We start from the raw sequence: 13,908 nt of genomic DNA on the forward strand, positions 1-13,908 counted from the left end.
ACCCCCCCCCCCACACACAGGGTCAACATTTTGAAAAATTACAACTCTTATAAAATACGATGTAAGAGTCCGATTGTCTTCAAATTTCACACATTCCAATAATTTTATTAGCCCAAGTTTTGGAGTATATCGGTCCACTTCTTTTGGTACCTCCTCCTAAAAAAGTCTAAATTTTCAAAAAAATACTTTTTTTCGGCGCATAAAGGGAAGCAATAATCCAATTTTCCTCTAACTTTGAAAATCCTAATATTTGCGTCAGTTCTAGGTCAGGTGCAAAAATGGATAAGTTAGGTCCACTTCATTAAGTGCCTCCCCCACAAAGGGTCAACATTTAGAATAATTATAACTCTTATAATATATGATGTAAGAGTCCGATAGTCTTCAAGTTTCACACATCCTTATATTTTTATAAAGCCAAGATCTGGTATTAAGTCGGAATATATCCGTTCACTCCTTCTGGTACCTCCCCCACAAAACGTCGAAATTTTGAATATCCATTAAGTTCATAAAACGCGAAATTAAAACATCGGATTCCATTTAGACTTGCTAAATCTGAATATTTCTATCAATACAGGATCTGTTATAAAGACGCTAGAGATCGGACCATTTTTTCTGGTACCTCTCCCACAAAGGGTCAAAGTTTTGAACCAAAACGTTTATAAAATCCGAAATAAGCATCAGGTTCTCTTTATTTTTCACACATACCAATATTTTTCCTAACACAATATCTGGTGTGAAGATGGGATATATCGGGCCTCTCCTTGTGGTACGTCAAAGGATCTAAATTTTGAATATCCATGAAGCTCATAAGCGAAATCAACATTCGATTCCATTCCAGACTTGATACATCTCAATATATCCATCAACACAAGATCTGTTATAAAGATGGTAGAGATCGGACCATTTTTTTTTGCTACTTGCCCCGCATAGGGTTCAAGATTTTGAAAAACAAAACGCTCAAAGAAGGCGAAATAAGCATTCAACTCTCTTCAAATCTCATACATACAAACATTTTTGCTAACACAAGATCTATTGTGAAGATGCTATATATCTGCGAACCCCTTCTGGTACCTCACCCACAAAGTGTCACAATTTTCAATACTTTTGTCTGTCATAAATTGCAAAACAACTGAGATGGTCATATTTGTGAGATTTGAGGCCATATTTTCCAATCGATTTTCCTAAAAAAATTGTATTGTAGTTTCATTGAGTGTATAAAACTTTCCGACATAAAATATTTAATATAAATACACATTCACCCTCCCATTTGAAATGCAATCGTCATCTTGGCACAATGAGGGAGTATAGGCGAAAATAAAATAAACCGACTGACAACAGCAACATCTGATACCTTAGCCGTACAACAAAGTACCAGGCTCTTTATCATACTTTTTGCCTTTCTTTATTCAAAAAGCAAATCTGCCTCCGTGTCTTTATTTTTTACAAATTCTCTTTGTGCCCCCACCAACAGTTTCCTGTTACTTCGATTTTGACAACGGTTTCCCAGCGATGAACAACCAACAAAAAATCATTTCAAAATAATGCATAAATAAGCATCTTCAATATCTCAAAAGCATCGTCTATCCATCCATCCGCTATGAGTAGGTCGGTCTTGTGTTCCTCTCTGTCCATTCATTCATCAGGGTATCAGAAATTGTAATTTGTACAGTTCTTCTAAGCAGTTTTCTTTCATATTTTGTTTTTGTAGTTTTTTTCTGAGCTGTTGCCGTTTAGCAAAAATTTATAACCAAAACAAATAAAAGGGGGAGGGAGAGAGAGAGAGAAATAGAATACCAAATAAGTCTCAAAAAAAAAGAATTCTGAAACCATTTGAACATGTTTATTTATATTTATTTGCTGGGTGTTTTGTGGTCCAAAAAGGGGCATAAAAATAGAAAAAATATTTCATATGCAACGTGATTTTGAGATAAAAAAAAAAATAAAAAATTGATCATTGAATTCTTTTTCATTCATTCATTGTGGGGATTCTGCTGTATCTCTTGTATATGAAATGTTCAAAGGATTTGAGAGTTCTGGCTTCCAAAGTTAGGAACGTTCTAAGCACTTCTTATGACAAAATTTCAAAAACCCTGCCTGTCAAACATCAACAGCTGCCTTCATACCAAAATTTTCAGTCATATGGCTAGAGAGGATATATATCATTTGATACGGCCTAAACATGCCTTATCTAAATAAGGGTTTTAGACCCTAGGTCGCTTTGAACCAAATCCGTTTCAGACCATTTGGAGTCGATCTAACGATGTCCGTCCGTCTGTCTGTCTGTCCGATTTGCTCCAAACTTGGTATATCGTAATATTTTTGTCAAACTTAGATTGAGTTCGGAGATGGACAATATCGGCTCACTCCTTCCGGTACCTCCCCCACAAAAGGTCGAAATTTTCAAAAAAAAAAATATATATATATATTCTGCACAGAAAGATAATCCGATTGTGCTCCAACCTTGCAAATCCTATTATTTGCGTCAGTGCTAAGTCAGGTGTGAAAATGGACAATACCGGTCCACTCCATCATGTACTTCTCCCACAAAGGGTCAAAATGTTGATTATAACTCTTATAAAATGTGATGTAGGTGTCCGATTGCCTTCAAATTACACACGTTAGAATATTTTTATTAACCCAAGGTCTGGTGTGAAGATGGAATATATCGGCCCACTCCCTCTGGTACCTTCCCCACAAAGGGTCAACATTTTGATATACAAATGAATCTCATAAAACGCGATATTAATATCCGATTCCATTCAGACTCCAAACATCTCAATATTTCTATCAACACAAGATATATTATAAAGATGGTAGAGATCGGACCACTCCTTCTGGTACCTCCCCCACAAAGGGTCGAAGTTTTGAATAACCAAAACGTTTATAAAACCCAAAATAAGCATCCGGTTCCCTTAATATTTCATACATCCCATCATTTCCAACAACACAAGATCTGCTGTGAAGATGGGTTAAATCGGTCCACTCCTTCAGTTACCTCCCCCAGAAAGGGTCAACATTTTGAATGTTCATGAAGCTCATAAAACACGAAATTAACATCCGACTCCATTCAGACTTTGTACATTTCAATATTTCCATCAATACAAGATCTGTTATAAAAATGGTAGAGATCGAACCACTCCTTCTGGTACCTCGCCCACAAAGGGCCAAAGTTTTGAATAACCAAAACGATTATAAACTCCGAAATAAGCACCGGTTCCCTTAATATTTCATCCATCCCATTATTACTACTAACACAAGATTTGCTGTGAAGATGGGTTATATCGGTCTACACCTTCTGGTACCTCTCCCACAAAAATTTTGAATCTCCAAGAAGTTCATAAAACACGAAATTAACATCCATTTCAATTCAGACTTGGCACATCTCAATATTTCCATCAACACAAGATCTGCTATAAAGATAGCAGAGATCCGATGATTCTTTCTGGTACCTCCCCTACAAAGGGTAAAAGTTTTGCATAACAAAAACGATCATAAAATTCGAAATAATCATCCGGTTCTCGTCAAATAACACCCATCACAATATTTCTATTAACCCAAGGTCTGGTGTGAAGATGGGTTATGCCGATCCACTCCTTCTGGTACCTCCCCCACAAAAGGCCAACATTTTGAATATCAATGAATCTCATAAAACGCCAAATTAAGATCCGATTCCATTTAGACTTGGTACAGCTCAATTTTTCCATCAACACAAGATCTTTTGGTGCCACCCCCATTCAGGTCTCAAAATTTTGAAAAACAAAGCGCTCAAAGAAAGTGAAATAAGCTACCAACTCTCTTCAAATTTTACACATACAAACATTTTTCCTAACACAAGATATGCTGTGAAGATGTGATATATCTGAGAACCCCTTCTGGTACTTCAGCCATAAAGGGTCACAAATTTCAATAGTTTTATATGTCATAACTTGCGAAACAAGTCGGCGATTCTGAAATCTGAAATATTTTTCTCAACCAGAAAACTGAGAATCCAATTTGATGTCAACCCTTCAAATTAGAGAATTGGGATTTTCAATGGAGGTTGTGTGAATCGGAATTTTTATTATTTAGAGATAAAATTTTCTTTCTTAATACCTTATAACCACTGTTTTCACTCACTACAAACTTTTATTTTTGCATCGTTTCATTTTCAGTTTTGTCTGTTTTTTTTTTCTTTTGTCAGCCTTTTTTTTTTTTTTTTGTTTTTTGAAATGGATACCCCCGGAGATAAAAAGCCAAAGAATAAAAGGCGGCCTTTTGTAATGGTTTTGTTTGTTCAACAACACAAACTTCACATCTTTGGACTGACATTTGAACATGTGGCCCATTTGTTGTTATTGCTGTTGTTGTTGCTACTGCCGTTGTTGTTGTTTCTATTGCTGCTGTCGATGAGACTGCAGTTTGTCTACTCAAATGGACGTTTTTGTCTGTTTGCGTCTTGAGATATTCTTCTTTGTCTCTATTTTTTTCTTGTTTTCATTTTTTTGCAAAACATTTTCCTATCTCGGAAAAGAACCAACGCACACTCACACACAAAAGAAATTGTAATTGTCCAAGATAGAAAAGCGAAGAAGACGAAGAAAAACCCAAACGAAAAATTTGTTGCTCTTTACATAGTTCGGGTGATATATCATTGTCTTGTTAAAACATTATGATGACCTCAAAGTGTTTGTTACGGGCGGATGGGCTTTGATGTTCGCTTTCAAAGGAAAGAATGTGAAATTGACATGAAATCATATTCAACAACAAAGTGGTGAGCGTTTTTCTTTCGCTTCAAGTGTCCAAATATTTGTATTGGAATTTGGAAAACATTTTCATGCGGCTTTGTGGTTTTGGGGGTGGTTAAGAAGAAATGGGAGTTATAGTCAGGAGGATTAAGAGAGCTAGGAATACCAAAGCCACAAAATCGGCTTCTAAGAATATTTATTGAAGGACAATCAGAGCCAAAACCCCCGATTTTAGAAATAATTCCAAAGGACTATAAGACCCACAAGCTTGCATTTTTTTAAGAATATTTTTTTTAAGTATACAAGCGCAAACAAAAAGGATAATATTTTTTCAAGAACTCTCGAGGCCATCAGAGACAAAAACCCCGATTTTAGGAACGTTTCCCAAGGACTATGAGACCCATAATACTTGCATTTTTTAGAATATTTTGTAACGTCTACAAAAACAAACGAAAGGATAATATTTTTTCAAGAACTCTCGAAACCTCGTTTTTTTAAAATAATTTTTCCAGGACTATTAAGGAGTATATTTGTCAAGGACCTGAAAAGCTTCAAAACATATTTTTTGTAAAGAATTTTTTTATGGACTATGGATTTTTTAGTGATATTTTTCCCAAGGAAAATCAGACACACAAAGATTGATTATTTATATACCCTCCACCATACATAGTATGGAGGGTATATAAAGTTCGTCATTCCGTTTGTAACTCATCGAAATAATAATGTTAGACATACCAGTGTATATACAAAAGCAAGAAATATCGGAAATAGCATCAAATTTTAGAATAAGTTTAGATTTGTTCGAATTGGTCATCTTTGGCATGAATTATTGCCTTCAAACAGCCAATGAAACCGTCATACGATGCCCGAATGTTACTCTAGTCCAACTTGCTTTCCAAAATATTGGAATGGTATACGGATTGGTATCCGGAGATTTTGGTGGCAATTGTGCGCTGGAAATGAAACGAGAAACCTCATTTTGTAACCAATCTTGGGTAGCGCGTGCTGAGTGCTGTTGAAATGTCCAAGGTCTGCAGCCAAATTGTTTGCGTGCCCAAGGGTTTAATACACCCACCAGAATATTTTTGGCATTGGAGAAAACCAAATTGGGCAGTCACCACTTTCGGCCAGGCGAAGCTACTCTAGTTCTTTTGAGTCTATTTTCTTTCTATTGCGGTATAAGTTCTTGCAACTTTTGGAATTTCAATGGCTTTACCCCAAGCTCATTTTTCAATATTTGCCGAATGGAATATTGCCATATGTTCAGCTAATGAGTCATTCTTCGGCCACTGCGACGCGGGTTTCAATCAAGTCGCTTCTGCACTTTTCGAACCATTTCTGCTGATGTTGCTGTTTTCTTCCGTCCACTTCCTTGACGTCGGGCTACGCTACCAGTATCACAGTGACGAGCGATGGTAGGAGACACAAAAGATTTATTCACACTTAAATGCTGGAGTGCTCTAACGATAGCCATTTGTGGTTTTCCAGCCAAATATAAAGAAATCGCACTATCACGCTTGAATTCCACCGTGAATAACTTTTTTTCTGGAAAATTCTCACCAAAATGCTTTTGTACGCTTGTAAACAATATAATGAGCTGTCACTGGAATAATATTAACAGCTGTCGGACGAGACAGTTGGTTGCAGTTTTTTCATCTCACCCTGTATGGTGATGTGGGATACACCAATAGTAACCTGAATCAATATTTGCTGCCGTTGTTCATTGAATAAATATTTATCATTCCATGTAAGCGATATCTGTTTCGCTAATTAATTTGTGTTCCTTATTTTCGCCCCAATGGAATGGGGTTGAGATAGGGATCTACTTATTAGCTATTCGCAAAATAAATCATGTAAAGTGTCAATAATCAAGCAATACTGTCGTTGTTGTCGTCGTCGATGTCATTGAGTATTTTCACGCAATTCCTGGATATGTCAATGTTATTTGAAAATTAAATTAAAATATCTAAGATATGCCAGAAAAACGTGCTTACATCGTTCGTTGATAATGCATAAAATACGCAAATCAGAGAGGTGATAACAAGACAATGACAGAAAAAAAAACAGCAACAACAACACCTACCATCACTGACAGTTACCCAGGCAATGCCGCCAACAACGTACAAATCAAAGTTAATTGTCAATAATGCGAAAAACATGCAAAACCTAATGACAGCTAATCAATTACCGAAGAAGTGCCTATGTTAGTCACTTTAATTAAAGAAGAAGAAAAAACAAGTATGGAGAGGGTGCGGGGGTTTCTCTTTAGAGGCAAGTAGGGATGGGAGGACATTGTCATTTACTATTTCAGGCATATTAAATAAAATTAAATTACTTTGACAAATTGGCAAATAAAATTGGTTACAGAAATAATGGAGGATCCATAGAAAAATAGTGACAATTATAGCAGGGATAGGTTATAAAATTTATTATCAACAATTTATAAAAAGAAGTCAAAATTATTGCGAAAAATCTCACTTGTGGTCCAGCTGGTTCTGGAAAAATATTACATAAATTAAATTAAAAAAAATATTATTGATGCAAAATTCTTAAAAAGAAAAATAAACGCAAGTGGCTCTGATTGTCCTTGCAGTTCATTATGACCTTTTAAAATCTACGCTTGTAGATCAGATGGTCCTATCCGTTAGTAGCTCTGTCTATGAATAAAAAATATGCTTAAAATCCAATTTTGAGTCTACGGTAGCCCAAGAAAGCACATTTCTGGAATCTATAGTTATCGCTTCATGACTCTTTGAGAAAAAAAGCCTTTAAAAACCTCATCCATATGGCTACAGAGGGTATATATCATTTGATACGGTCAAAACGTGCCTAGTCGAAATAACGGTTTAAGACCCTAGGTTTCTTTGGACCAAATCAGTTTTAGGACATTTGGAGTCGATCCGTCCAACCATTTATGTGTCTGGGTGGTGCGCATGATAATGGTACATCGCAATATTTTTGTCAAACTTAGATCGTGATGGGCAAACTAGATCCACTCCTTCTAGTAATCAACACTCCCCCCCCCTAAAAAAAGTCAACATTTTTAAAGAAAATAACTTTCTGCACAGAAAGAGAAAGTATAATCCGATTTTGCTCCAACTTTGCAAATCCTAATAGTTGCTTCAGTTATAGGTCAGGTGCGAAAATGGACAAAATCGTTCCGCTCCTTATCCTTAGTTCGATTGTCTTCAAATTTCACACATCCCATTATTTCTATTAACACAAGATCTGTTCTAAAGATGGGATATATCGATGCAGTCTGGTACCTCCTCCACAGAGGCTCAAAATTTTGAATGTCCATGTCGCGAAATTAATGTCCGATTCCATTTCAGACTTGGTACATCTCAATATTTCCATCAACACAAGATCTGTTATAAAGATGGGAGAGATCGGACCATTTGTTTGGCCCCACATAGGGTTCAAGATTTTGAAAAACAAAACGCTAAAAGAAAGCGAAATAAGCATCCAACTCTCTTCAAATTTCACACACCCAAACATTTTTGTGTTGTAGTTCTTCGAACGCCTTCTGGCTTAGGTGGTCCTTGAAAAAATATTGTAAAAAGTCCAAGTTTGTAACCTTAGGAGGGGGGAGGGGGGTCAGATGTCTCTTTAAAAAATATTCATTTGTAGCCTTTGGGGTTCTTCAAAAATTCCCTAAAAAATCACGTTTCAATCTCAAATATTCCTTGAAAAAAAAAATTAGAAAAATCCAAAATTTTAGATCAGGGTCTTGGAAAAAATAATTAAAATTATTTTTTTTAATCCACGTAATCGTAAGGTTACCGAAATAATCCACATTAGTGAATTTTAAAATCCAGCCATTTCCAATATTTAAAAAAATTAAGTTTATTGAAAATCTATACATTTTTGTAATTATTTCTCTTTTTTTAATTTTTATATTTTTTAAATTATTTTTTTATCTATTCACTCTTTAAAATTCATTTATTTTTTCTTAATTTAATTTTTTTTCTTAACTTAGTTTTAATTTCTGTCGCCCAGTGTTTTTCTATTTGCGTTTGTGTTTTCAGATTGTTTTTCCACGTTGTCATTTAATGTCAATTATGTTTTATTGTTGGCAAAATGATAACGGCAACAATGTCTGAAGCTAATCATGCTGATTGCATTTTAAACTACCCCCCTAGAGAACCGAATCGCATTTGTAATTCAAAAACATATTTGTTGACTTTTTAAATTGCGAATCGCAGCACAGCGCAATGGAAACATTCGAGACGAGACAAATTTCTTGAAAAATATAATAAAAATTAATTGGCATTTCTGTAGGGGAAAAGTTTCGAATGTTTTCAAGGAAGTTTCTTTGAAATTTATTATTTTTTAACATTTAAGTTTTCAAAAAGAATATAAGTTTTTTTATTTCAAAAATATATAAATAAATTATTAATTTAAAGGTTGCATATTTAGGTATTGTCGTGGCGGGGCATCAAGAAATTATTTATTTATATATTATTTCTTTCAATTAATGCATTTTTCTGACAATTTGTTTTTATTTTTCTTTCAGATATTGTTTAATTAAGCACCCGTTGTAGTGGACCATAACATAAGGCAACAGAAACAAAGGGTAAGATCCAGGGCTAGATATTATTTTTTAAAGGTCCCTGAGGGGGGTTAAAAATATTAAAATTTTCATTTCAAAACACATACAGGGTGAGATAAAAAAACTTCAACAAAGTCAAACGCAATAATTTGTACATTTTTTTTAAATTTTATTGAATGAAAGCAAAAAATGCCGGAAATAGCATAAAATTTTAGAATAAGTTTAGATTTGTTCGAATAGGTCAATTTTAGCACGAATTATGGCGGGTGAAACCGTCACACGCTGCCGGAATGTTGCTCTGTGGTATTTTGGCCCATTCCCGGCGAAGCGCTTGCTTGAGGTGATCGATACTTTGGTATTTTTTAGTGCCAACCTTGCTATCCAAAATACTCGAGACACAATAGTCCAACGGATTGATATCCGGGGGATTTTGGTGGCCATTGTGCCCTCTAAATGAAGCGAGGAACCTCATTTTGTAACCAATATTGGGTGGCGCGTGCTGAGTGCGATGGTGCTGAGTCCTGTTGGAATGTCCAAGGTCTGCGGTCAAAATGTTTGCGTGCCCAAGGCTTTAATACACCCTCCAGAATATCTGGTACCGCGGATGCCAGGTGCCCCTAGATCTTCGGATCTAGCCTGGCAGTTGGTGTTGGCCCCCTTGTGGGAGCATCGCGGTGGCTGTGGTTTAAACCCAAATCGAGGGGAGAGTGTGTTGCTGGAATGTGGACTTGCATTACCAACAGGGTGCCTGACCCATAGAAAGGCAGGCGTTTAGATAGGCTCCGCTCCTAAACAAGAAGGCGACCGTGTTTAAATACGTGGAAGCGAATTGGTACTCTTTTTTGTGGGGGCGTTTGTAGACGCATTATATTCACCCGGTGTTTAGAGCACCGTGGGGTTAAGCCATAGCGAACTCAAAATCACGAACCCTCCAGAATACTTTCACGATAATATTCGGCATTTATTCTGATGCCACGGTCAATTGATACGAACGGAGAGCGACCATCGGCTGTTATGGTGGCCCACACCTTCACCATGGTCTGCGCTAGAGTTCTGGTGGCCAACCGAAGGTTCACATTTTCAGCTGACCTCTTGGGCAAGTAAACACGATCATTTTGTTTGTTTACAAACTTCTGGACAACGAATATTTTCTCATCGGAGATGGGGAAAACCAAATTCGGCAGTTCACCACTTTCGTCCAAGCGAAGAAACTCTTTAGCTCTTTTGAGTCTATTTTCTTTCTGCTGCGGTGTAAGTTCTTGCACTTTTTGGAATTTCAATGGCTTTATCCCGAGCTCATTTTTTAATATTTGCCGAATGGAATATTGCGATATGTTCAGCTCACGAGCCATTTTTCGGCCACTGCGGCGCAGGTTTCGATCAAGTCGTTTCTTTACTTTCCGAACCTTTTCTGCTGATGTTGCTGTTTTCTTCCTTCCACTTTCTTGACGCCGGGCTACGCGACCAGTAGCCGGTAACGAGCGATTTTACGAGACACAAATGATTTATTCACATTTAAACGCTGGAGTGCTCTAACGATAGCCACTTGTGGCTTTCCAGCCAAAAATAAAGAAATCACACCGTAACGCTTGAATTCCATCACGAATAACTTTTTTTCTGGAAAATTCTCCCCAAAATGCTTTTGTACGCTTGTAAACAATATAATGAGCTGTCACTGGAATAATTTTAACAGCTGTTGGACGAGTGGCTTAGAAATGACAGCAGTCTGTAGTTGGATCCGGTTTTTTCATCTCACCGTGTACATTTGAAAATGTATGAAATACTTCATGTGCTAAATTGGAAGAATCCATTTGAGTTCACTTTCATATTGACTTCCATTTTGTTCTCATTTTTATTTTTTTTTAATTTATTTATTTATTTTTTTATTTATTTAGTTATTTATTTATTATTATTATTATTATATTTTTTTTTTTTTTGAGTATCATTTCTTCAGTGGTGACCTTTGTTGTTTTCAATAATAAAGGACTGGAGACTATTTTTTTAAAGCTCCCCAGAAGGGTTCAAAAAACATGCATTTCAAAATGTTTGAAATACTTAATGAATTAAATTGAAACAATCCATTTGAGTCCGTTTTCATACTGACTTCGATTCCATTCTCTTGCTTTCAACCCCAATTCCAACAAATAATTCTTTCTTAAATTATACTTTGGCCTAAAGCCCTGAAAACATTTTCTCATTTCACTTAATGTCCTTCATAGTTTGTTCGTTCATTCCTTCGTTTGTTTGTAACGACGTTTTCTTTTTCTCCCTGTTATGTTATTGTCATTTATTATTCAATATCTTTGTTATGTTTTATTAAAAAAAAAACTTGGGGCCAACATAAATTTATTTTCATTCTCCAAGGAAACACTTTTTCCACTGGCCTTTTCACTTTTTTCCACCCCCTCCTCCAAACACTGACTGCACCAGTTTTCCTATCACCAGCAAAAATGCCTAGCCAGCCGTGTCTGTTAAAACATTTATCGAAAAAGCCACAGCAACACAAAACGGGAGGATCCAATTTGTTTAAGAAAAGCAGGCTGCAAAAAAGAAGGAAAAACTCCAAGGGAGGAGAGCGAATAAAGATGAAATTCATATAAAGCAAATGTTTCCATTTCACGCGAATATATCAGAATTTATGAGGTTATGTTTGTTGTCATTTTTTTCTTCTTCTTTCTGCAAGAAGAAAATATTGTTATCGTAGAAAAGGGAGAAAAAAACGGCGACGAAGAATAGATGCTGAACGAACGAATGAACAACCCAAGGAATCGTTTTGCCCAAGCATTTGGAATGAAAATGCATTTACAGCCTGCCTGGCTGATAATGACAGGCAAAATAAATATCGGAATGGAATATGTTCCTTGTGGCTGGTTTCTTACAAAAGGCCATGAAGGCAAAATTGTGTCCCTCAAATAAATGGATTTTGAAAACTTTCAATGCGTGTGGTTACACATGTAAAGGCTATGGGAGTTTTCATTCTTGAGAAAATTCAATTAAAATTTGGTTCACAACTTTATTGGAAATGCAAAGACATATAAAATTGTCCTGGATTTTTAATAAAAATTTTTTTGGTTACAATTAACCTACTCTGGACAAATTGAATCTAAACAATATAAATGAACCCCAATTTCCTACACTAGATGCAGGCTGTTCTAGAAGTTATAACCCACTATTATGTATTTAAGGTGTTTACAAACAATTATCTCAGGGTCTCCATAAAAAAAATTAAAAAATCCATAATTTCAATACCGAAGGCCTTCATAAAAAATGGGAGGAAGATCTTCACATAAATTTCTCAACAATTCATGATTTAATCTCCGAAAGTCCTTGCAAAAAATATTCTTTAAAAACTGCAGATTTTGTCTGAGGAAGATTTTCCTGACAAATTTCCTTTTAAAGTCCAAGGTTTTTGAAGACGTATGGAAAAACATGCATTATAATCCGCTATTTTCTTCGAACTTGGCTCCGTCTACCCAGCACATTTAAAAATCCTGATATGGGCTTCGATGGTCTTTCCAAACAAAAACTATTAAAAACTGTGAATTTTTGATCCGAAAGTCTTCCCAAAAATAGCTTTGTTGGTACAATTAACCTATTCTGGACAAATTGCATCTAAACAATATAAATGAACCCCGATTTTCCTACACTGGGTGAGGGTCTTTATCAAAACATTTTAAGAATCCGTAATTTCAACAACGAGGTCTCCATAAAAAAATTCCAAGGTTCATGATTTTAACCCCGAAAATACTCTTCATAAAAAATCCGAGGTCCATGATTTTAACCCCGAAAATACTCACAAAACATATTTAAATAAACAATCATTTTGGCTCCGAAGATCTTCACACAATTTTCTCAAAAATTCATGATTAAATCTACGAAAGTCCTTGCAAAAAATATTCTGCAAAAACTGCAGATTTTGCCTAAGGAAGATTTTCTTGACAAGATTTTTGAAGATGTATGGAAAAAACATACATTATAATCAACTATTTTCTTCGAACTTGGCTCCGTCTACCCAGCACATTTAAAAATCCTGATATTGGCTTCAATGGTCTTTCCAAGAAAAACTATTAAAAATTGTGAATTCTGATCCGAAAGTCATCCCAAAAATAGCTTTGTTGGCACAATCAACCTACTCTGGGCAAATTGCTTCTAAACAATATAAATGAACCCCAATTTTCCCAAAACTGGCTGAGGGTCTATATCAAAAAATTTTAAGAATCCGTAATTTCAACACCAAGGTCTTCATAAAAAATATTCCGAGGTTCATGATTTAAACCCCGAAATATTCACTAAAAACATTTAAAAATCCGAAGATCTTCACACACATTTTTTTTATAAATTCGTGACTTTGTCCCCGAAAGTCCTTACCAAAAATAATCTTCAAAAACTGCAGATTTTGCATAGAAAATTTTCCTGACAGATATTCTATCAATAATCTACTATTTTGTTCCAAAGGTTTTCCCAAAAAAATATTTACAAAAAAGACTAAATATTTTGCCTCTAAAGATCTGAAAAAATATTATTCCAAACCAACATGCCTTGTCTGAAAAAGAACAAAAATATCCATAATTTGGATACGAAGGTCGATACGATAATAATTTTTAAAAATGTTAGATTTTGACTTCAGAGGGT

The 13,908-nt window shown here is 35.5% G+C and overlaps 1 protein-coding gene across 3 annotated transcripts in view; it reads left to right on the top strand.

Moving 5' to 3' along the window:
- LOC101897363 (trichohyalin) overlaps positions 1–13,908 on the top strand; it is a 286,523-nt gene that overhangs the window by 214,360 nt on the left and 58,255 nt on the right. For all 3 annotated transcript variants that reach the window (XM_059130411.1, XM_059130410.1, XM_059130412.1), the window contains one exon: positions 9,241–9,300. The gene's annotated coding sequence lies outside the window, so the exon portion shown is untranslated. The remainder of the gene's footprint in view (positions 1–9,240; positions 9,301–13,908) is intronic.

This window comes from Musca domestica, unplaced genomic scaffold (genome assembly GCF_030504385.1).
Source record: "Musca domestica strain aabys unplaced genomic scaffold, Musca_domestica.polishedcontigs.V.1.1 74, whole genome shotgun sequence".
NCBI lineage: Eukaryota > Metazoa > Arthropoda > Insecta > Diptera > Muscidae > Musca > Musca domestica.